The sequence below is a fragment of the Urocitellus parryii genome, chromosome 2 (genome assembly GCF_045843805.1).
Source record: "Urocitellus parryii isolate mUroPar1 chromosome 2, mUroPar1.hap1, whole genome shotgun sequence".
Taxonomy (NCBI): Eukaryota; Metazoa; Chordata; class Mammalia; order Rodentia; family Sciuridae; genus Urocitellus; species Urocitellus parryii.
The window spans coordinates 45,627,285-45,653,176 of NC_135532.1; the positions used below are offsets into that span (position 1 = coordinate 45,627,285).

At 39.3% G+C, this 25,892-nt stretch overlaps 1 protein-coding gene across 1 annotated transcript in view; it reads right to left on the reverse strand.

Annotated features, from left to right (window-relative positions):
* Enox1 (ecto-NOX disulfide-thiol exchanger 1) overlaps positions 1-18,823 on the reverse strand; it is a 521,404-nt gene extending 502,581 nt beyond the window's left edge. Inside the window, exon 1 of the mRNA XM_077792681.1 lies at positions 18,696-18,823. The gene's annotated coding sequence lies outside the window, so the exon portion shown is untranslated. The remainder of the gene's footprint in view (positions 1-18,695) is intronic.
* Positions 18,824-25,892: the final 7,069 nt, after the last annotated feature.

Sequence of the window (25,892 nt, forward strand, 5' to 3'; positions counted from 1 at the left end):
GATATCTTAAAAATCAGAAATTCATTAAAGTCACTTTACACATATGTTCTCCATTAAATAAGCATTTTTTTCCTACTTGGACATGTAGCAATATACAGATTGTATTCTGTAACATACACAGGACCCCACAACTTCCACTCCCATCTTGCTTTCTCAAAACATTTTAAAAGCAAAACTGTTTTCTGGAAGAACAGGCCCATGATGCACTAAAGAGTTGAGGCTTCTCTTTGAAGAGAAAAAGATAACAGGGATTTTGAAGGTGCACTGTAGTGATAATGATCTTATATCTCAGCTATAGGTAACAGAAGATTATGTTAAATATTTCTATTTCCAAACAAAAAAATCCTCTTGTTACAGAGAGAGGATTCTCTCATTTCACAAGGATTCTCTCATTTCACAAAGACTACCCTATAACAATAAGTCCTAAAGCAGTTTCATTTGCAGACAAGCACAGCATCCTAGCCCTGCCTTCAAGCCAGAGCACTATGATGACCTTAGACATTGGGACGATGGGGCAGTGTGAGGCTGTAGCTGATTTGGTGCACTGACATCCAAAAATACACAAATAAGGGAACAAGTGTAAGCTCAAATTTTGTGATTATTTTAACTTAAAAAAATAATTAAAATTGTGTTTCAATCCTAATGTTCCCATTGCTCAGAAGAACAAAAGAGCTTTACTTTATAAACTTGTAGACATAAATACACTGTGGCCAGTCAAAAATGCTGCAAGAGTAAAACTAACCTCATCGTCAGAAAGATGAAAGGGAACTTAAGAGTTCTCTCTAGAAGGATGAAAAGGATGCTCCAGCTGTGAGTTATCATAAGCTAGTTGGCCCATCATCTGCCCAGTTGCAGCTGTATCCAACTCTCAACTCACCCAAAGAGATTCATGCTCTTGTGGTGCCAAAATGAATGTCTCACTTTAAAAAAAAAATGCCCAATTGAAAATAACTCTCTAATCTGCATCCTTTCAATAGAACTGAAGTGCACTTCACCAACACAGAGCACAGGCATCTTGAATTAGCAGAGAACTATTTTTAACACATGAAGGATAAGATATGAAATTAGTTTCACGGGGAATGAGAACCTTGGAGATTATTTACTTTGCCTTAATTACTCTGACTCACCATTAATTTAACTTTCCTAAGGTACTAAATATTTCACGCTAAGATTTTGAGACTAAAGAGACATGGGCACAAATTTGGAGCACTGGAAGTTTGAAGCAACTTCTTTTAACACTGAGACACAGATACCCCTACTGGGCATCAAAGGCCACTCATGGATGCACTCACTGCTCAGTAACATGTCCAGTTCCAGTTTCTGTGTTATTTTTTACCTTGGAACCCAAAGCTCTGTCCTGACGTATGCAGAAAGCCAAACTTTATTCAGCTTCTGTTTTGCTCCTCATTCTACAACATCACCAGTGGCCACTGCTACTCCCAGCAACTGACAAATAAGATAGGCAGCAACTCCCTGAAACCAAGGTGAGAAAAGTTTAGACTACACGTTAAAAGAAAGTTTCTAACAACCAGTGCAACTAGGAAAGGGATTTGATTCCCAATAAAGGTGACTTAAGAGATACTATAGCAAATATTCCATAACAGGTTCATTAGAGATCAGTAGGAAAGAATGCACTCAACTCCCACCAAAGCACTCACAGTGAATAGGTTCTGCCATGTACTGCTGGACACTTGCCAAAGCTTGTATTTTCCCCAGTGGCTCTTCATCAGTTGTCCACTGGCAGACACCACACACACAGGCAGTATGAGGCAGCTGGCAAGAGCCTGAGGAGAGCAATACACTTGCTGCCAGATGCAATACAAGACTCACTAAGACCACTCATCTGTCAGTGCCTCTAGCTCCACCAAGCATTCAACAATTAGAAAGGGAGAGGAGAGACAGGTACTAAGAGAGCTGGGCCTTTCTGGTCCATGCTCCCAAAGAACTCTCCCATGTGCTGAATGTCAGAGGAACTGGACTTACATTATGTAACTCCACTCTAGTAAGATTATTTTTCTCCACTGAGTCCTCTATACCCTAATGTTCTCTTTTTTCATATACATGTATTTCACTCTGATCAAGTTATGCTTTTTTTTTTATAAGCTGTCCTCCTCCCCCCCCCACTTTTTTTGATTAGGCTATGGTTTGACTCCACTGATCTATGCCTTTCTAGCATTCTGAACCCAAAAAACCACAGCAGATAAGTTCAGATATCTCCAAATCTCCACTTACTTCATATTTTGTAATAAAAATTTCTGTCCTGGACTTATGCTTCCATGGAAACATTTCTTGTTTAAAAATAATAATTATTAATATTTCTTTAGCATATTTATAGCTTTAAAACATATACACATATACCATATCATTTGTCTTGTCTATTTGTACTACTTAGCCTCTTTCTACTTGTCTAATGCTCATGAAAACTTCCAATTTGCCAAGTCATTTCCCAAGGGAAAGCCTGTTCCCTTTGCCACTGTTGATCCAACTTCCTTGTTTTCTAAGTTGCACGATTTTTGTCTGAGTCATTTATAATTTAGTCATTTTTATCATTTGTAATGATAAAAGGTAAATTCCTTCAATGCCATATTTCAATTTCAATACTCAACACTGAATGCTTCTTTTCCATTATCAGTTAAAAAAAGCAAGTTGCTATAATATTCCTATTTTAAGAGAGAAGCATCATGGAACACAATATAATAGAAAAAAGGGTTCAAGATTCTTGCTTAAGTGGACAAATTATGGTTTCCTCTTATTGGTATAAAGAATTGTCATGAGGATTAAAGATGATAATATATGCCACTATGCCTAAAATACTCAAAAGGTGTTAATCATAACTCTGACATTCTTCAGGTTTCCAATCAAATGTACTTATTTATCCTGGCAAACATATCTCTGCATTGGGTTCCTGAAAGTGTATCATCCCCCAAAGGATTCCCATTCACTGTCTCAAAGGATGACCAATGTACCCACTGCCCTGCCATCCCAGAAACCACTGATTTCTAAGTTACTCATTTTCCAATAAATTCAACTGCAGAAAATATACAAGTTGAGAGCTCAGAGTAAATGCATGAATGGCCATCAACTCCCAGGACTTCCAATATGGCTCACTGGTCTTTGCCTCATTCATTGAAATAAAGAAAGAGGTAGACAATAACACATGACTACAGAAACAGCAATGTACTAATGAGCAGATTCAGAGGCTCCCCAATAGTCAATCTTTGGGCCATCACTCACTTGCAACAGGTAGAGCATGCTCCACTCTATCTTTCCCTCCTTGCCTTCCTGGTGAAGCATTTTAACACCACAGAGGCTTTGATTCACCTCACATGATGTCACTTCAAATTTGTCTTGCTCAGAGAAATTGTGACACCTGAGATTCTGCTTCAATTCTGAAGCCTCCACTTAAAGATTCAGAGGCTTAAAAGAAAAACTCCCAACAGGCAGTTGAGGGATATCAACGCATAATTGGCAAAAGTGTGGTGTTATAGCTTAGATGGCTTATGGCTATTAAAATATAAAATGGGTATACCTTTTGATCCAGCAATTTCTCTAATAAGAATTTACCCAAATGAGATAACCACCCAAGTGTAAAATAGTGTACATATGAGTATGCTTAGAGCAGCAATGACTTTTAGAATGAAAAATTGAAAACAAATGTCTATCAGTAAAACTAGAGAGAACTCTTAATAGACACCATTAGCTGCCTACTCAGCAAGATGTTTCCCCTTTTTCTCCAAGAGAACTCTTGAGTTTCCAATTCATAAAGTTTGGATGGGATTAACATAAATTTTTACCCAAATCTAAGGCAATCAGAAATTGGCTTTATTTCAATAACAAATATCTTAGAAAATCAACTTATAAGGAGGAAAGGTTTATTTTGGCTCATTGTTTAAGAGGTTGAAGTTGATGCTCAATTGGCCCCATTGCTTCTGGGCCTGTGATGAGATAGCACATCATGGCAGGAGCATGTAACAGAAGGAATTGCTTACCTCACAGAGGCCAGGAATTCAAGAGGGAGGAAGAAGAGGGGCAAGCATCCTAATATCCCCTCCAAGGGTTCACCTAAATAAATTTCCTTTCAGTAGGCCGTGCCTCCTAAAAGTTCCTCCACCTCCCAACAGTGCAATGGGCTGGGGACCTAGTTTTCAACACATGGGCCTTTGATGGCTATTCAGATCTAAATTACAGCAGCTGTATTTATATTTATATATAAATATTTATTTATTTATTTATTTTACACATACATATATACATAAAATGCCAGTTTTCCCCAGAAATTGTTTTTCTTATATCCAATAAAAGTATACAGTCATTAAATACATATATTTTTTACTGACATAAAAAATGGCTACATGTTATCAGAAAAATACAGGTTGAAGAATTTCATTTATTTAGAATGTTATCTATACTTAGTGCTTATATGTGAATTCACACACACACGTACATGTATATATACACATAGAGAGAGACACACACAGACTCAGATATCTGCCTGGAAGAATTTCACTAAAATATCAACAATGGTTATCTCTAGTAGGACATTTGAGAAATATTACTTTCCTTTTTGAATTTTTCTATAGCATTTGCTGTTTTACAATCACATGCATTTTAAGGCAGGGAATTAAGCTTAAAAAAACTGGATGGACACAATACATTTTTTAAGTTTATGTGGTACTAAGGATTGAACCCAATGCCTCACACATGCTAGGCAAGCACTGTACCACTGAAAAAACAAACAACCCAATCAATAAATGGGCTAAGGAGCTGAACAGACACTTCTCAAAAGATGACATACAATAGATCAACAAATATATGAAAAAATATACAACATCTCTAAAAGTTAGAGAAATGCAAATCAAAACTACTCTAAGATGTCATCTCATGACAGTCAAAATGGCAGTTATCAAGAATACAAACAACAATAAGTGTTGGTAAGGATATGGGGGGAAAGGCACACTTGTACATTGCTGGTAGGACTGCAAATTGGGGCAACCACTCTAGAAAGCAGTATGGAGATTTCTTGGAAAACTTGCAAAGGAACCACCATTTTAGCTATCCTACTCCTCGGTCTATAACCAAAAGACCTAACAGCATATTATACTAACACAGCCACATCAATGTTTATAGCAGCTCAATTCACAATAGCTAAACTGTGGAACCAACCTAGATGAATGGATAAAGAAACTGTGGTATATATACACAATGGAATATTACCCAGCATTAAAAGAGAATAAAATTATGGCATTTGCAGGTAAATGAATGGAGTTGGGGAATATCATGCTAAGCAAAGTAATTCAACCCCCAAAACCAAGGACTGAATATTTTCTGATAAGTGGATGCTGATCCATAATGGGGATGGGGCAAGGGGAAGCATGTGAGGAATGGAAGAACTCTGGATAGGGCAAAGGGGAGGGAGGGGAAAGGAGGAGAAATGGGGGTAGAAAAGATGGTGGAATGAGATGGACATTATTACCCTGGGTACATATGTGACTGCACATATGGTGCGATGCCACATCAAATTCATTCTGTTGTCATACATACCTAATTGGAATAAATAAATTTTTTATAACTTTTTATTTATTTATTTATTTAATGTAATGACAAAGATCCAACCCAGAGCCTTGCACATTCGAGGTGAGGGGCTCTGCCACTGAGCCATAACCCCATCCCTGAATAATAAATCTTTAAAAAACTAAAAAAAGAGAGATATTAGAAAGACTGAAATGCAAGTATTGCACTGCAGATATCCAGGGGGAAAAAACTGGCTATTTACTGATTCTGCCTTTATTGTAAAATAAATTGATAGCTTGACCTAAAAACTCTTTCCAAACTTAAGTGTTCCAGGGAGGAAAAAGTCAAAGAAACTAGCCAGCCACTCCAAATATTATTTCATTATAAAATTCCATGATGAAGGAACAAAATAACGTTCAGATGTGAATCCATACATGACAGAAAAGAAACATAGCCAGGGGTGCCTAAGCATCTTTCTAGAAGAGTAGAAATAACATTAATCAAAATGAAACATCTTCTTACAGAAGCTGAACAGTTCATACCCCAAAACAGAAAGACTCCTCTTTGAGGGAGGAAAAGGCACAGTCTGAGCGATGACAGGGTTTCAGATGGAGGGACTATGGACATCACTGAAAAGCTGCAAAGAGTGGCTGGTTTTGAGTGCCATTATGTCGAGCAGACAGATGGCTTATCCCTGACTGCTGCTGGACTTCCACACACTTCCTTGCATAAACCAGGACCTTACCCATCCTCAGTGGAGTCTTATTCCAGGCACTTCAAGCCCTCCCAATGTATTGCTTTCAAGCAAACTAGGGGACTAAATGTTCTTTGTGACCTCTTTCAGTTCTAAAATTACCATTCAGTTAGATACATTATATAAATTGTTGGAGGATAGGAGATCATTTAGATTTCTGAATACTGTTGGGATCATTTAGATTTCTGAATACAGTGGCATCTGAGTGTTATAGACTCAGGCTGGAAATCACAGATCTAAGAGGTAGCAACTGGTTAGGAAAAGTACTTAAAGGCAAAAAGAAAACAAATGTCAAAGATAAAAATCTTGATTGATTTACTGGTGATTTTTACTCCAGCTTGTAGGATCTCCAAAAAGAAGATCTCAGAAACTTTAACTTCTAGTATCAGTTTATCAGTATGAACATCTCCTAAAGTAATAGGACATTTACAGATATCAGGTAGCTGAATTTTTTTTAACTTGTTTCACAAGTTAATTTCCAGCAGTTATTTATTTCTTTTACAGTAAATTACTATACTGTGCTTACATTATAATACATGATACTGCAATTATTAACAGTCACCATTTAATTAGGAGAGTCATAGCACTTGAAGAAATAATCAAAAATAAACACCACCTATAATATTGCCAATACTCTATATTTGGCATTGGGATCAAGTTAAAGATGCATCCACTATAAGGACCTTTTCCACTCAAAATTATAAGCATTCATATAGTATAATCAAACTAATCATATAACTCTACCTTGGATCATTCTCGCCATCTCCATATCTCCAGTCACTATTCTTGTTGCTTGTTTAGGCAGCCACCACCATGTACCTCTGGACTTGACGATAATTTCCAAGTTGGTTCTCCAGCTTCTAGTCTTGCCACACTGATCCTTTCTCAGGAAGCTTTCCATAAAGATAAGTCAGTTAAAATCCTTGAGAGACTCTTAACCAGCATAGAGTTTTAATCTGGGGTATGAAATGTTTTAGAATAGATAGATAGTACTTGTACAATCATGTGAATATACTAAATGCCACTGAATTGTTCATTTGAAATGGTTCCGTTTATGTCATATGAATTTTGCATCTATATAAAATAAGGAAAACAAAAACCTTTCAGTAGCTCCCCACAGATCCAAAGTCTAGAGCATGGCCTAGTAGCTCTGGCATAACCAAGCCCTATATCTCAGCAGCCTTGTTCTCAGCTACTGTCTACCTTTGCTCTCTGCTTTTCAGCAACATTGGTCAAACTCTATCTGGCTATAACACAGGACTCCCCACCGGATAACCCCAGTCATTCTTCATGAATTGATTTATAAATTACTTTCCCATTCAAGGTCCCTGACCATCTCACCCTCACCATGCCCCTTCAGAAAAATGTGGTCTTTTCCAAGTACTTATTATAAATTTCAATTACCTAATTATTTTTTTCATTGATTTATCTAGTGTCCTTTCCAGTAAACTGTGTACTCCAAGCAAGATGGAAATAATGATTATTTTGCTCACTACTGTATTACCTGTACCTAGTATGAACTTAGCCCAATAAATACCTATTCATTCATCAAATAGAACATTTAGCATGGATTTAGCATCCAAAAAACATTAAATCTCTCCTAAAAAATGAGTGTTAAGGTAGGGCACAATATTTCATGAGACCTAAAATATACATGTCAAAAATAATCCCTTAATAACTGGATGAGAAAAAAAAATCAAACTATGTAAGATCAACTCGGCGTGCTGTATATAAAATCTGCCTCAGTGAATGCACAGAAAACAGCTTCTTTAACTTTCAAAGCACCCGCTTTGTGTTACTTGACAGGATAAAGTCCCTGATGATCAAGAAAGTTCCATTTAAAAGCTCTCTCCTCACGCCACTGCACATTACTGAGTAATAAGGAAAGAAACAGTGTACATCTCTGTAGAAAGATGCAATATTGAAAAGGGTAAAAGACCAGGCTTCCAAAAGATCTCACAAGAAACTGTCAGCTGCTCTCACAGACATGACTTTTTAAAGAAAAGTGCACAGAGCACTACCAGGATAAAAAACACCCTGAACTCAGTTCTGAAAGATACAGGGAAAAGAGGATAAATGCACAGAAGAGTGAGTATAATTGGTGTTTTGTTACTAAACAAACTGTTCTGTGGTGATTATAGGTATGCGATTTATTTTTTCCAATCTCGTGTTTGTATTAACTAGAACCCTAATTTTTCCATGATGCTGAAGTGTGTCTTAATTACTTGCCTTGAAGCTTATGCCCAATTAAAATAAGCTTATTTCTTTTCCATTGTCAACTCATCCAGAGCTGCCTAATCCACAATTCTGCAGCCTGGCACTCACCACTTCTTATCATTATGGAGAGCACAGACAATCAAGTAGCCTTAAAGGCAGGTTCCAAAAAGATCCATTTGTTCATAAATGTGTTCACCAGCCCACAGTCCCCAGCCCTATTTCTACTCAAAGGTAAGAAAACACATTTACTACCCATGCCATGGGCTGTTTTTCAAAACTTAAATTCTTCTTTGGTCAACGCTTTTAATTTTTCCAGGTGCCAGATGTGTAGAACTAGTGGTGATTTGCATGGCTATTAATTTTTAAAATGTCCCCATGTGTGCTACAATGCCCAAATGTACTGCCTCTGGCATTAGAGTATGCAGCACCTCAGCTGGTTCATGGGCCCTTTTGAACATTTCTGTTGAAGATACCTCTATATCTTTTTCTTGACAGAGGATCCAGCTTCCAACTCTCTGTGCTTGGCTGGGGACACCTTGGATAAGGGATGAAGATGCTATAGGACCAATATGGTAGCAACCAACAAGACTGCTTTCTAGCAGGAAGAGGACTCTGAACAGTCACTGCACTATCCCACCACCACCTCTGCAGACTCCAAGTTGCTCTTTTATGGTCTTTTTAAAGCCAACATTCTTGCTTTGTTTTTCCTATAAAACCACATATACTTTTATAGGAGATGAGTTGGAATCTGATGACATGTATCAAAAGCATGCTGATGCAGAAAAGTGAAGTACCACCAAAATTGAACCCTCCTGTAGCAGAGGTATGACCTTAAGCCAAAGCACATGCAGGAGAGTGTCATAAGACCATTACATTAATATGTTAAGGATATCACACATAGAGATAAAGTCAGTAAGAATTGCTGGCATAAAATAAGGAAGGTTAGCAAATGAGAGGTTGAAGGATAAAATAGTGAAGACATTGGAAGAAGACTGCAAAAATGACAAATATATTTGAAAAGGGAAGACTAATGCTAAGGAAAGAAGAATCAGTAAAGGGGTGGAGACTCCTGGGCCAGGGATGAGATTATAAATGTGGGTTCATCAGATTTACCTCATTCCCATGCTTTGAGAAACTAGAGAATGTCTAACTAGGAAAACAGAATCTCTCCAATTAATTTCCAGTGAGGAAATTTCATAGAGAATTGGTTGTTCAGGTGATGGAGGCACTACAAGCCCAACACCAGACAGTGAGGTAATCCAGAGACGAATAAGTAAGAACAAGAAGCCCTCCAACCCCCAACTAAACAGAGGATAGCCAGAGGTACCGCAGCCTTCTGGACCAAGGGCACCAGTGAGCAGCTGGGGCATTAGATATGCTATGAGAGAGACTCCTTTGCCCAATCAGGGCAAAGAAAAAAATACCCTGCTCTGCCCTTCTCCCTACTGTCTCCCACCTGGGCCTCCCATGGACCCAATACAGCAAGCCACGATTTCCCAAGAAATCGCAGAAAGGAAGCTGCAGGAGTGAGCCCCATCTGATACAGAAAGCAACTGAGAAGGGCAAGGAAGGCTGCACCCAACATAAGAGGGAAGGAGAGAAATGCTGGTAGGAAACCCCTGGGTTCAATCCCCAGTGTCATGGGCAGTGGGGGGATTCTTTCTCTTTCTCTCTCTCTCTCTCTCTCTCTCTCTCTCTCTCTCTCTCTCTCTCTCTCTCACACACACACACACACACACACGCATAATTTCTTACATTAAAAAGGCCTCTCCCTTCCTATTTTGTTTCACCCACAGTGTCCCTGGCCTCTCTTACACCCACATGATCAGCATTTTTACTGTCATGACTCTTTGTTCTCCCTGTTAATCATAGCCTAGGAAGTTCTTTCCTGACCCATTCTACAACTTCTCATAATTTGGTCTTTTTTGTCATTGAGTCAATGACACTTTTCCAAAAATACGATGGTGTCAGGTTCCTTTTGTTTGATTATTCAGTCCACATTTCTGACTATAGACAGAGCCTGAATATTAGTATTCATAATACTAATTAGAAGACTGCCTTATCTCATTTCATATCATCTAACAAGCTTTAACTTGCTCATTTCATAATTAAGCATTTAATTCAAAACAGTTCTCTTTATGGATTTATGCTTTCTTTCTCCCACCCTCTTACCTCTTGATCTTCTTTAGGAACTGGTGGCTTAAGAACTGGCAGGAGAAATTGCAGTCCAAAGCCTAGAATTATGACAGAACAAGAGGAAAAATCCTGCCCCACCTCCAGCTACCACTCATTCACTTAGCTAAAACACAGGCTATCAGAGCAGCAGGAAAAACAATAGGCATAAGTGCACAGAGAGTCGTGCTAGGTCTTCCAGAAACTGATGGTGGATGGAAATCACTTCTGGGCCAAGAGCAAAGGGGGAAATTACTATTCATCACAAAATGGACATGCATCACAGATACCTCTCCAGCCCTCCGATAAACTCCACAAATCCTTCCTATAAAATAACTTTCTTCCTTTAATGATCTGATAGTGAATTATTTATATTCTTCAATTTATCCTTCCTTCTTTTATTTATGCTCAGAATTGTACAATTTAACTCTAGAAAGTTTGAGTGAGATTATAGGCAAGACAGAGGATTCACAGCCCTTCCAAGGGTGCCAAGTCTAATGGGCACAACAAGGCAATGGGGCAGGGTGAAGGACTGGAAGCTCCTCTTGGGACCTAATCACACATCACATCACTAGTTTTTCTAGGTAGTATTCTGTCAAAATCCATCTAAAATCCTTTCCTGCACTTCCAGCACTTACCTTAGCTTAAGTGCTTATCACTGCTTACCTGGGCACTGCTACTTTCCAGCTGGCCTCCATGTCCCTGATTCTTCCTCTGTCAATCTCTTCCCCACACATCTGCCAGAGTGATCTTTCTAAGTTCCAAATCCAACATGGAAATGCCCTCTCCCAAACTCTTCAGGAGCTCTTTTTCACCTAAGACTGAGCCTCCAAAACCTGCCTCATTGTAAAAGGTAAAAGCAGATTCTTCCAGCTCTCATGTTGAATTTCCCCAGAAGCAGACCTTGAGGCAGCAGAGGAGGAGCAAGTTTTTTATCTGGGAGGGAATCCTAGAAGTACTGGTAGAGAAGTGGGAAGGATAATAGCCAGAAAGCACAGTTTGTCTAACAGGCAGTCCCTTTGGGTTACTGAGTCTGGGTTTCATGAGGGGACTTTGGAACATGGTATATATAGAATGTGAATTAGAGTTACTGCACTCAAAGAGTCAAGGATGCTAGGGTATTATTATTTAGCTCTGTTCTGTCATGGCTGGGGTCAACTCCTGAGGCCATTAACTCTGTCACATTACCAAGCAGTCCCACATGTGAGAGAAAGAGCACTCAGAGAATAGGAAACATTTGCAAACAAATTCTATAGACATGTACTGGCATATGGAGTATCAGAGTTATGAATACAAAATTGATTATTTTGCTCCACCAGGCCATGTCCCTACAGATTTCCACACAGTGGGTCCTGGGTATAATCTGGAAATCAGCATTGTTATGAGCACCTCATTCCTACAAACAAGTAGATTTGAGAAAAGCTTGCCAATCTCATTATTAAGTTCAAAACCTTTTTAGTAGACCCTTCCTGGTCCTCCATGGCTCTGCTCTGCCAGCCAACTGACCCCACACACAGTCACCTATCAAATCACAGTGAATTTGTGCATGTCACTTTTGTGCACTTTGCCCCCTCTTCTGTGAGCAGGATCTGTGTCTTAAAGAGTCTTTATGACTCCCAGAGTCAAACACAGTACCATTCATAGAGTGAGTGCGCAATAAATGTTTGAAGATCAAAGGTTCCCTAAATAAAACAATTAATTGCCCCAACGAAATATACAAATTATTTCACTGTATATTTTCAAACAAATATATGTTGAGCATCTATTATACACAAAACAATCAGGAATTCTTCCAGAAAAGTATAGGTTGAGTGTTCTTTATTCAAAATGCTTGGACCAGAGGTGTTTTGAAATTTGGATTTGGAATGTTTGTATATACATAATGAGATATCCTAGGAATGAGAACCAAGTATGAACATAAAATTCATTTATGGTTCATATATACCTTATATAATATTTTTAGTGATTTTTTTGACTATGACCTGTCACATGAGAACAGCTATGGAATTTTGCACCTGTAGCACCATATCAGAGCTCAAAAATTTTGTATTTTACACTTCACACTTAATATTAGGGATTCTAAACCTGTAATTCAACCTTTTATCATCTCACATTTTAACAAATATTTGTTGTAAAATTATGAATAAAGCCCTACAAAGGAGATAAATATCTAAGCCGTGGTGTAATGGTAAAAGGAACTGGAGCCTACTTAATGACCCTCTAGAACTGTCTGCAAGACACCACTACTCTCTACCTACATCACAAAGATGTGGCAGGATAAAGGTCTTGTTTCACTGGCACTGAACACCTAGGATTGTAACTTTTTTCCAATGACCACAATTTTTGTACCTGAGGTCGCATGTCAACTGCAGACTCTATCCCTTAGGTGCACAATGGCTTTCAAGGCTTACTAGATGCTCAAGGTGTCCTCTTGCAAATAAGACCAAAGCAGAAGCTCTGGCCACTTTAGTCCTTAAAGACTTCATTCGTGGTTTTTCTCCCACTGTTGGGGATGTTAACCACAGCATGCTGGCCGAATTCCAGTCTGGATAATTACATTGGGGCTAGCAAACTTCACCCTCCAGTGCCAGCTGAATAAAGTATTCCTTCAGACTTGGTGCCATAACCTTTGTTTTGCTGCTGTGGGCTATTAAAGAACTGTCCTATACTTGGGATGGCTGTGTTTGTGGAAAATCAATAGCCCTGGTATAACTTTCCACACTGACAAGAAGTATATTTCAAAATACCACTGGCAACATTAGCTATTTTGACTTTTCTTATATAAAAACAATTAGAAAAATATAGTGTTTCTTCTTCATTCTCTCAGTTATATTTTTCACACAAAGACTAAAATACTTGCATCATATCTGAAAGGGATGAAAGGTGCATTAATTTCACAAAATATGTACTGTCTACCACATGCAAACCTCTACTGCAGGTATTGAGCACTACTCTAGGTGCCATGGGTTGGTCATACCATCAACATAAATGTGAACATTTTACAAAAGGAATAAATTTGATACTTTCTATACTGTTGTATTTCTTACTTCAAGTACTATCACACATAGATCTCCCCACCACACACAATACTGTATCTATCCACCTTTAAAACAGGAGTCTGCAGGACCTTAAGCTCTATATGTGTACGTGGGTGTGCACAGAAGCAAATGTATGTCTCAGAATGAGAAAATATAGTTTCCCAGCTAGCCTGGAGGGTAGCAAATAGGATGCTGCTTATATATTTATTTGCTGGCTTGTTTTTAGCAATCATCTTATTCAGGATGGTGAGAGTTTACAGGATATAATATCAGAAGCTGACATAAAGAAATAGAAAACGTAAATATCTCTTGTTTAAAGCTTCTCTTTACTGCATGAAAAACACCACAAATCAAGTCCAATAGTATTCTATCATAAGGATGAAAATGGCAATAAGAAAAAAATCTAAGTACTGTGTGTGTGCACATATCTACACATACATTACCTAATACAAGAAAAAAGAAGAGGGAAGTTAACTAAATTTCAAGATTCCAGTGGATTAAATGTATGAACTATTGAATATTTAACATCACACTATGCAAATGGATATAGAAATGGTTCAGATTTTTTTTTAAATATCCTTGAAATTCATATTTATCTCAAAGGTTCAAAAACAAGTACTTGTCCCTCAAGAGATTATACCCAGATACTAGAAAATGTTTTGTTTTTGTTTTTCAAATTATAAAGTTCACTTGAAATCTGCCAAATCATATTCTGTTTGAAAAGCCTTCTAGCTACAAAAAGTTAATGGCAGCCTTCTAAAATTAGTTTAAACATGCTGTAAATCAATTTCTTCCCCCCTCACAAATCTGCTAACGTGCATCTTTTCTGGTGAAAATGACTCTTCAATGGTACTTAATACCATCACTATACTGTTTCTACAATCAATCCACTCCAGGTTTTTCTACTTAAGATATTCTTTTTACTTTTGTCATAAACAATAAACAACATAGTACAGGTTCTTTAAAATAGCATAAGGAACCTCAAAACATCACACATGCGATACATTACCCAAGTTTAGGAGATGCCCTTAAACTGTGTATATGTAATCCAAATTTGTCACCTAATCATTTGTTATCATTTTAAAGTTCAGAAACAATCTCCATTTTACCTCTCTCAGAGACAAATGACTCATCCTCTATCAACAGGCACCAGGCAGCCCCTCTGGCAAGGTGGTATAGACAAGAGTATGCAGCCACAGAGTCTGTCCCACCAACTTTAAAAGAGCCCAAATCACTATACCAACATATGTCTAGTGTTGCAGGACAGGAAACTTCCAACCGTGATGCATTAATCACCCATAAAATTTAAACTCTTGCAAGTGGGCATCCTGACCAATGCAATCTTCAATTTCATCCCTGTTAAAAAATGCACACATAGAATAAGATATTATTAAAGATTATCCATAGCTGTAAACAACTATTTAAGCAAGTATCTTGGCTTCACTGTTTTGAGAGAGGTGGGATTCATAGAACTGACTGACCTCAGAATATACTGTATACAATGCATCTAAGGCCACAACATAGCCCTAGTATGTCAATATCAAAATTCTACTTGCATATATGACTGTACTTTCTAAGTATTCTTATTGTAATTTGGGCTACAAATTTTATGTAAATAGAGAACAAAGAAAATATAATTCGGAGGGTGGGAATTGTCAAGTGTTCCACAGAGGAAGACACCCTGAAACCAGCTCTGACACCAGGGTTGATTCACTCACTCACTATGCCTTACTGTTCTTTAAAATTAAAGGGTTGGGGCAGAGCAACAATCTCTGCTTTCTTTTTACCAGTAAAAGCCTGCCATTTGGGGGCTAGGATTGTGGCTCAGTGGTAGAGTGCTCACCTCGCACGTGTGAGTCCCTGGGTTCGATCCTCAGCACCACATAAAAATAAATAAACAAATAAAGATATTGTGCCCATGTATAACTTAAATAATATTTTTTTAAAAAGCCTGCCATTCATTTAGATATCACAGATAACTCAAGGTTTTTATAATATCCTAAGAACACCTGAGAGCAGCAGAAAATGTGCTTATGGATGTTTAATGACTATAAAGGGAAGAATGAGAAGGGTCTGAACAGTCCCCATGATTTTGTATTTTTCAGTTTATATTAGGCTTAAGAGAACAATTGAAATTAGATGCTTCATTTCATCCCACAATAACAACATAATTTCTACTACAATAAAAAAATTAATATTCTTCTTAAAACATCGAAAAAAAGAAATAGCTTCACCTTACTGAAATGAAACTTAGATCTGTCTCATGTGCAGGGTTGCAATGCCTGAGCTACAGTATGAATATCAGGATGTGGAAGCAGCTGTCACTGCTTTGTTTTTCATTCACAGTAGGTGGTTGCCAGGCAACAAAATACTATTGTCTGTTTCCATGATCTATTGGCCAATTCTGGTGATAATGCTTTCTACAGTTTAAAACAGGGCCACCTTTTGGACAAGAAGAAATGAGCAAAAAAATCTAAGGATGATAACAACATGCATATGAAGACATGGAATATACACTAAAATTGTGTATAAATACATAACTATGCGTTGACATAAATACATACATTTTACAGATATGCATATATGTAGGCATGATTATATACATTCTTTCTATCTATAAACCCATCTAGATTTGTAGGCCAACAACTGGAATCCAAATCCCTGAAGGCAAATCAAGGCATGAAGTAAAGAAATGAAAACACAGAATTATTTTCTCAACAATAGGAATTTTCCAATTTGTCAGATGTATCAAATCCTGCTCCTTGAATATGAAGTCCTCCAGTCAGAAAAGCAATTCTGTCTACTTATATAGTAATAAATGGATAACCTTTACCATCTACTTTGAAACTATCTAACATATTAAATATCATGTTTTACTTAATATCCTGTACTATCAATGTGTAAAAAGATAATTCAATTAATGTTATTGTTTATACCTATGAATCTTAAAAAGTATTCATCTTTAAAAAGAAAAAAATTAAAATTTATCCCTGGAATAGCCTCATATAATCCTCCACTTTGTTTTGATATGAATCCCCAGGGGGAGTAACAGTCAGGCTGTGTTACTTTTCCATATTTTACTTTCTTACAAGTAAAATAACACACAGTGTACTCAATATAAAGTTGTCAACATTAACTTGCACCAGTGCTGTTTGTTTTGCATTGACAAGACTTCTAAAGATAAGAATTACAATATTCTTAGATGTACAGACACAACATCAAAACAGCCTGAAGGAATTAAAGTTTGAAAATGCTAGAGGCAATCACACTTTGAAATGAAATCAGTATCATTTATATGTATTTCTGCAAAGGCTCAAAATAATGCCAGAACAATCAGTATTTTACACAATGCTCATCTGCCTTCTCCCCCAGTATTTCAAAAGCACTTTAAGTTAACTGTTTAATGCATCCCTCTAGAGGGGCCTTTCACTTCATGAAATTTATTACCATTTGCAAATCTGTATGTAACAAGAAACTGGAACAATCAATATCCTTTAGATGGATATACATTATTATAAAGTCGCCTATCAAAAATGCAACGCTAGCAAAACAAAAGCAAAGCATGATAAGAAACTAAGTATTAGCCAAAATTACCACTTTTCCAGGCAGCTGTCTTCAGCAGAACACACCCACCTCTAGGTTTCTCCTTCAATCTCACCCTACAAATGACCTACTTACTTCTTCCTCAGCTTCTTAAGCTCGCTCACCTGTGTCTCTTTTTCTCCAAGAATCAATTTCCTTTTCCCTTTCTCCACCCCTTCAGATCCCTTAAGCAACCCTCATTACTTTCTCCAAACTATCAGACTCAAATCCGCGGCTCAGTGTGCCATGAACCTCTTCATGTGCACTTGTTTCCCCGGATTCTACTAGATCTGCTTTTCAAAATTGCTACACCGAACCATCTTAATAAAATTAGGGTTACAAACTAGTTTTTAAAATGTTATAGCAGTGAAAGACCGAGGAAGAGAGTAAAGAAAAGCTAGTCTGTATGTGAGGGAAGAAGGCGGACAAGCGGGTTAGACAGAGTGGGATTCAGGGATCCTACACAGCTGGGCATCCCCACCTGTGGACCCCACTTCCCCCATGTGCTAGCCTCGGGATGACAACCACAACACTCCAGAACCACCCCCCTCCAAGGAGGCGGGGTTACGCCCTCAACCAATCAGAACCCGCGATCCCCGGGTGTCCAACCTATGGGGTGGCCGTGGCTGTGCAGGAGGAGGACGTGGGGTGGTCCGGGAGGGGCCGCGTCCGTGGGAGGCGTGCACGTGTCCAGAGAGGCGGGGAACCCGAGAGCGTCCAGCTGCCAAGGTGCGGGCTCTGCACCCGGGCAGCCACCAAGTCCAGCTGCCCAGTGCTTCCTCTGCCTCTGGCTGGGCCTGCCAGAGAGCGCTCCCGCCAAGGAAGACCTGTCCAAGGTGTCTAGTTCCCCGTGAGAGGGGACAGCCACAAATAACAATAGTATCTAGCGCAGACCAAGCTGAGAGGAAAGTTTCCGGCCCGCACCAGAGCAGAGTATGCCAAGGCAGGAAGGAGATGGGATCCAGGGCGGGATGGTGACAATCTGGAAAGAAGAGGACAGTGGGAGGGCTGCACGGGCAGGACAGGTCCCGGGTGCAGTGCCGGGGGCGACGAGCGGCGGGGTGCGCTGTCCAAGGTGCAGGGGAGGTGGTTGCCGCGCGGCGGGCGCCCAGCCCGCAGCCAACACCGGCTAGCTGGCGGAGAAGAAGCAGAGAACAGCTGTTTGGGGCGCCGGCACCCCGGCTCATAAAAGTGATGGAGCTTGAACTAGGGTACGGCGGAGAAGGGCGGGGAGGCAGCCCACAGTAGCCCCACGCTTTCACGCACCGCTCCTTATACCAGCCTCACCTCTAGCTCCACTCCCCTCCCCCCTCGCCCACTCCCCTTCCAGCCTCGGTCCCAGTGCCCTGACGCGGGTGGGACCAAAGAACCCCCGCTCCCAGCCCCGACGCCTCGAGGATGCTGCGGGCCGCGGAGCTTACCTGGGGCCGCGGTACGCGGAGCGAAGGCAGCCCGCCGCGCAAAGCCAAGCGCCGGGTGCGGCGCGGCTCCTCCTCGCCTCGGCGTCCTCCTTCTTCTCCGCTTCTCCCGGACTCTGTCCCAAGCACGAAGCTGCCAGTCGGGGCCAGGCTGCAGACGCCTTTCCCTCCGCCACCGTCGCTGCTGCCGCAGACAGAGGACGCCCCGTGGCGGCTGGAAGCCTGTGTGAGTAGCGGCGCCCGGGAGAGTGGGATCTGCTCAGGGGCGCTGGAGACTCCGCGGCTCGGGGCGCGCGGGCGTGCGCACGCGCGCCTGCCAGTGTGAGTGTCTGTGCGCGCGCGCGCGCCCACAGCGTGGGGGAGTCGCTAGGGGAGGGGGAAAGAGGCTGAGAGATGCTCGTAGGGACCGAGGCAAAATTCTTTGCCCCCGGAAATCCGTAAAGCCGGGGAAAGAAGATCGATCGCCCGTCTTGCCTGGAGGAGCTGCCCGCCGGGTGGCGACAGAGGTGAAGATAAAGGCAGCGCAGCTCTCTGGGCTCCGGATCCGAGACTGGATAAGCCAAGTGGAGCGCGCAGCCACTGATGCGGCAAAAGTGGCGCCTGCAGCTCAAGATCGCGCTACCCCTGCTCTGAGGAGGGGCCAAGAGTGCTTCCTCCCGTGGCTGCCGAGGTCCGGACTAATCGGCTGGGCTCTGAGGGACAAAGATAGGAACCCCTCAGTTGCCATGGCGACCTTGAAGGCGCTGGGCCTGTTTAGGGATTGAGCCCAGAACCCCGGCGCACGTGGCAGTCTCCAGGATGTAGGCGGCCTGTGCGAAGATGCTGGTTTGGGGTGCACAGAGGAATTTGGCCAACGCAGACTACTGTCTGGTTTGGGCAAAGTATCCGGGTTAGGGAGTTGAAGTTGGTTGGGCCTTTTTGTCCTCCTTGGAGGCCAGTTCTACTGAAAGTTACCCACTTCCCTGATAAGACTGCTGGCCTCTTTGTTAGGATTCCGCTGTGTAGGCATCCAGGCGGTGCCTCTTTTCAATCAGGCTTCTCCAAGAACCCTATTCCCTGGTCCATGCACTCCACATTGTAATACCTAGAAATAAATTTTGAAAGCACATTATTTGTCCTGCTTCCTAAAACATATCATTCCATGCTTAGTTTAAAATTCGAGTGGGTTTCTATTCACCTATGTATTTCTTCAAGGGTCACAAGGTAATACTTGAAATGCACTTCTTGGCTTGAATCCTGTGCAGGGATTATTTTGCATACTTTTGCATGCCCTCCAGTACTTAGCACAGTACCGCTTACATTGTGTGTTTTCTATAAATGTTGAATGAATGGCATTGTTTTCTAGCTTCACATATCCCAGAGGCAAAAAAAAAAAAAAAAAAAAAAAAAAAAAAACCCTTGGATGCTGGGAAATTCATTACCATCCCACTAGGCTTGCTTGATTTTAACTTATGCCATTTCCCTGTGTGTGGCTGTTTTCCCCTCTGGCAGCCAGAGCCCCAGTGCAAAGAAAGAAAATAGAGAATATTTACCCATTGTGCAACCTTACCAAAGGATGCATGCAAAGGAACCCAATGGGATACTCTGAATGATGCGAGAAGGCTCAAGTTTGCTTTATTTCGGTCCTAGGGGAACCGAGCCTCTCAAAATATTAAAGTCACTTTTCATTTTTAGTTTGTGCAGTCCCTTCTAGAATAGATGATGGGAAAAGAGGTTTTAAGAGAAATGTACGTTTTGATAGCTTGTCGGGTACAAACTTTTCTCTTGCAAAGAGCAGAACTTCATGAACACTGGCCAAAACATGTGTGGTCGTCCAAGCTACTTATTCTGCTGTAGCACCAAGCTCACATCCTTCAACCTTGGTGATTGCACAATCATCTCCTTAGAAGCTGAAGTCCTCAATTTCACATTCCATGCTAAATTTCAGTTCCTTTGAACTTAGACTCTTCAATGAGCAGCTTCTCTCTCCATTTAGGATATCACAGCTGTGAAATGTAACTGAAATAAAGTGAAAATTAAAATGGATTTATTTGGGTGCTGCCAAATAAATCCATTTTGTGTTATCTAGTAGGGGTCCCTTTAAATGACTTGCACTTTCACTCAATTTCATACGTCTTGGAAGACGTACGTTTTGATATTGGAATTCCTATGCTTTTTATTATGTTGAAAACAAGTAAAAAGAAATTTTTACTTGAAAGGAATCTCTAAAACTTGTAGAGCAAGCAGAAAACTGATACCCCAAATTGACCCTTGATAGGCAACCTAAAAATAATAGGTGTTGGTGAAAATTCTTCCAAAATAATTTTAAAGTTTTGTTTTCCTTAAAAAGTCGCCTTTAGGGTTTCAGCAGCTTCCCAAGTGCTTGTCTTACTTGCTGGAATGTTAACAAAGCTGTAGTTTCTTTGGTGGACACCAAAGGGAGCAGTCTTTTCTTTGTAAAAATAGATATTTATAAGAAGCTAACATTGGAAAATAACGTAGGCATGCAGCAATGTGAATGGATGTTAATTTAAAAGATAAGTTACTGACAAATAAAAGATAATGGAAAGAAAAACAAAATAAGATATGTAGTATTTCTGACATACTTTAAAAGTTTAGAGAAGCAACTGTGATTAAACTGTCATTAACCCATAAATGCTCATGCTGCATAATTGCTAGATAATAATAAAATGTACAGCTGAGACAATCATTATTTTTAAATATTTTTTAGATGTTGATGAACCTTTATTTTATTCATTTATTTATATGTAGTGCTGAGAATCGAACCCAGTGTCTCATACATGCTAAGCAAGTGCTCTACCACTGAGCCACAACCCCAACTCTGAGACATTCATTTTTATACTTAATTATCAGTAAGTCTGAGACCCAATAGCATATTTCTAAAGGTCTATTTTTCTTCCTAAAAAGGGAATGTTCTTTAATGTAGCTACATTTTTTTTCAATTTGTAAAAGTGCAACAAGCTGGTCAAATATTAACTTCCTCAATATCACAGGGTTGTGAAGGGGTGGAGCATGTAGAGAAACACTTTAAGCTGATTTGGTCACATCTAACTGTTCAGTCTAGATTAAAAAAAAAAAAAAAGCTTTTCACCTCTCAAGACTGGTAAATTTAGGCTGTGAGAAGTACTATGAATTCCAAAGTCAACTTCTCAGTCTGGGCACAGGTTGCCCCAGTTCTTTGAAGTGAGAGGGCAGGAACCGTTAGCTGAAGTGCACTGCTATGGATTTTAGTGACTGTGAGCATGCATAAGGATACAGGTAATTTCCCCCACAATTAGGTCCCAGATCACTTAGTCGATTAGAGTTTTAAGTGATAAAAAACACCTTGACCCGCACCTAGTACTAAAGTGCCAATTCAATGCAGAGTGGAGCCCAGAAGCAAGAAGCAGTCTTGAATTACCTTCTTTGTGTATATGTTGTTATACATTGTCTTATTCCAGATGCTTCTTAGGAAAACTTAATTCTGACCTGATGTCAGATATCCTTGGGAAAGTAAAAAAAAAAATCAGAAGCTTATTATTTATTCTAAACAAAAATAGACAAGTTTTCTTTCTCAATCATCAGTGCTGAAATTTGGGGTGCAGGTAGTATGTTATATTCCCATGGTTCTAATAGTTTATGAAGTGTGGGGGTTTCATGGAAGCCAAAGAAAGCTATGGATCCTCTCTCCAGAAAAAAATGAACATACAAATGTTCACAAAAACGTTTGAATAAAATTTCAGGGAGTTGAGGGGATATTCTCTGGTGCTCAGGTTAAAAGCCCTGCCTAATATAGCTCCTTCCCATACTGATATGTTATGGCTAAAGTAAAATGAATTTGTAGACTTGATAATATCCTCACTTCTTTTTTTAACCCAGAAATTCATTTGATGGCCAACACAAAAAGATGCGCATGCAAATCAGTTAGCTAAACAACTATTAAGTCCCTACTTCATAATCAGTTCTCTTTGCACTGAGTAAGGAGCCTACAATTTACCTATCATTATTCTTGAGAACAAAAATGTGGATGTAGGCAAATTTATCACTTGCCCAGGTACAATGAACTTCAATTTAAACTACAAATAAGACTGAATAGAGCAATTATTAAATAAGCACATGGTTTTGGTGAGAACTGATTACTAGTGAACAATGTATATGTGCATATTTTCACATTCATGCTTCCTGTAATAATAATTTAGATTATCACATGTTATATAAAGTAAAAAGCTAGTCTAATACCATTATCTGAATTTGAGATTGGGGATATAAAATGGAAACTATAGATTACCTATGCCGGGGATCCCTGGGCGGAGTAGAAAGATTAGAATATGCTACAGCTTATAATCAATCCATCAAAGAATTTGTAGGGCTGCCCATGTAGTGTGAAATTTCTGTATCCACAAAGACCCAGCAGTCTATTCTTGGATGACTTTAATATAATATTTTATTATTACTCTTTAGGATTTCTTAATATTTGCCTTCTCAGATTCTTTTTACTTATTAACACAGAAATATTTTGGTTAATATAACTTTTAAAAATATAACTCCTTCACTCAGTTCATGATAAAATTATAAAGAGTAGAAAAGTAATAATCCACAGAAAAAAATTTTTCAATGGTTAAAAGCAGTGTAACATGGACTCCCTGCCACTTATATGGTGGCATTGACATAAAGCCATCTACCTAATTAGAGCTGCTGAAAGCCCAGCCATCCATGTATTGAACACTTTACATAACTTGCCTCCCCAGGGATCCCAGAAGCTTCATATGGGAAATAGGAAGTCACACCTTTTGACTTTTCCAGATCTTAATGCAGCATGAAAATAGCACAGGACACTAAATCATAAGATCTGAGTTCAAATCCCAGCCCAGCCAATCACTTGCCATGTGACCTTGGGCACCTTACTTAGTTAGCTTCAGTTACTACACATGTGAAATATGATAACAACCCTACCTCATTGGTTTGTTTAAAAAATTACATGATGTAAACAAGAAAGGGTCCTGACATAGTATAATCTTGGATCTAAATGAAAAGTATGTGGCAGATGTAAATGGAATGCAGACATGAATGGGAAGCTTCTCCAGAAATTCTGGAAACATTTGCTAGATTGAAGGTTGAACTGGGTTGATGGTTCCTGGAAGTCCTTTCCAAGGATATTTTAAGAAAACCACATACAACCAAAGTTGGCACAAACTGACACATGCAGGAAATTGCAGATTCCATAATTTTAGAGGTGCTGTAATTCTATAAATTCTACTGTTCCAGGCTTTTGCGTTCATTTGTTTTTAATTATTCTCTCTTCTTTTCCCTTGTCATGCAGATTCTGCTTCCCCAATAACATTTTGCTGTGCTAATTTGACTATGCAAACATTCATTTTGCAGATTAGTACCAACCATAAGACTTCTTTTGTTTTAAACAAAAATAGTTTACTGTTCTCTGCCATTCCCATCCCCAAACTTAATTGTAAAAGTAGTGGGTGTGCTCATTGTGGTGGGGAAGGGTCTACAGAATGTATAAAGAAAAAAGAAAAGAAATCTCAGTAACATTACCTCTCAGGGATGAACCTTGGATACTATTTTGGTATACATTCTTTCAGATATTTCTTTTAATTTATAATCGTTCTCTTTAAATGTCTTTCAAGTCAAAGCACAACCATCTAAATGCCATCATTTTAGCAAAAAGAGTTAAACACTTTCACAAAAGTTCAATTTTTTTTTCATTCATACTTTTCATCAAGATGGGATCTTTGCTCATCAAGTTCTGAGAATTTTAACTGGTCAACCTTGAAACCTTCCCGCTTTATTTCTCTCCTTTCATTATTTCTAATAATGAGCACTTTTTAATGTCACCTTGTGCTGACGTGTTCTGGAGTCACAAGCCCTACTCCTTGGCCTCTGGCCATTCTGTGGTTGCTTTGCATTACTTAACCTCTACCCCCAAAATGAGGTCCAGCTCTAACCTTGGATTTGATACAACAGTCCCCGAGGAACAGAAAAGATTCTTGATTTCAATAAGTAACCAGATTGTTCACTGGAGTGGCCATGGACAGGTTCTACAGAGGGTTTGCCCAGAGGTGGTGAATTGTTTGAATTCATGTTTATGTTAAATTCTGCAGGCAAAATCTGGGGAGTTTGTTATATTTTGCTTCTAAGAGTATATAAACAGGGGCTGGGGTTGTGGCTCAGCAATAGAGCACTTGCCTCACATGTGCAGGCACTGGGTTCCATCTTCAGCACCACACAAAAATAAATAAACAAAATAAAGTTATTGTGTCTCTCTACAACATATATATATATGGGTTTGATCCTCAGTACTACATAAAAATAAAAATATTATGTCCAAAGAAATATTTTTTTAAAAGAGTCTATAAGCTATACTGAACAAAGTTCAGTTCAAGTTCCAGTAGAATTTTCTACTTTCGCAGATTAGAATGCTCACTATTTTATCCAGGAAGCAAGCTATCACCATTAACAAAAAGTCCACCAAAGTTAATAATTTTGCCAATTCACTAGCTGTACAGAAGGCAACAGGTTTCCAGAGAAAATAGCTTCATACCGCCCCTTCCACTCTACAAATCTAAGGGACCAGGACTTCTTGTGCTACTTTTCTTAAAATTAAAACTGTAGAATCAATGGAAGGGAAAAAAGAGGTGGGGAGGAAGACAGAATTAAATAAGGTGGGATTTTTGGAGTTCTCTGTAAATATACATATACCCTATGTTGTAAGTTGTGAAAGTTTTAAGTAAATAATTTATATTCTGTATTTCAACAAATATAAAGAAAATAATAAGGTAACAAAATGTAACACATGAGATAAACTATATCTGTAGTTTGGCTATACACCCTTTAACTTAATTTTTACAAACCAATGTCAATAGAATAAACATTAATATTTAATGGTAAGGTAGGAAGCATGGAAAAGTGAAGCTATAAGGAGAGTTTTCATCAGACTGAGCTGGATTTGAATCATGGGTCTATGAACTTGGGTAAATTTCTTTTAACTTCACTAGACTTCAGCATCCTCATTTAAAAATAGTGACAACTTAGTGCCTACCTCTCATGACCTTTGTAAAGGTGAAATGAGACAATTTACAGCATTTGTTCCTTTCCTGGTGTTGACATGCCCCTAAGTGATACAGAATTGTAGAGTTTGCTCTCCTTCTCCACTATTGAGGTCACTTGTCCACTTTCTCTGTATTTCTTCAAGGTATCAGCTCTCTT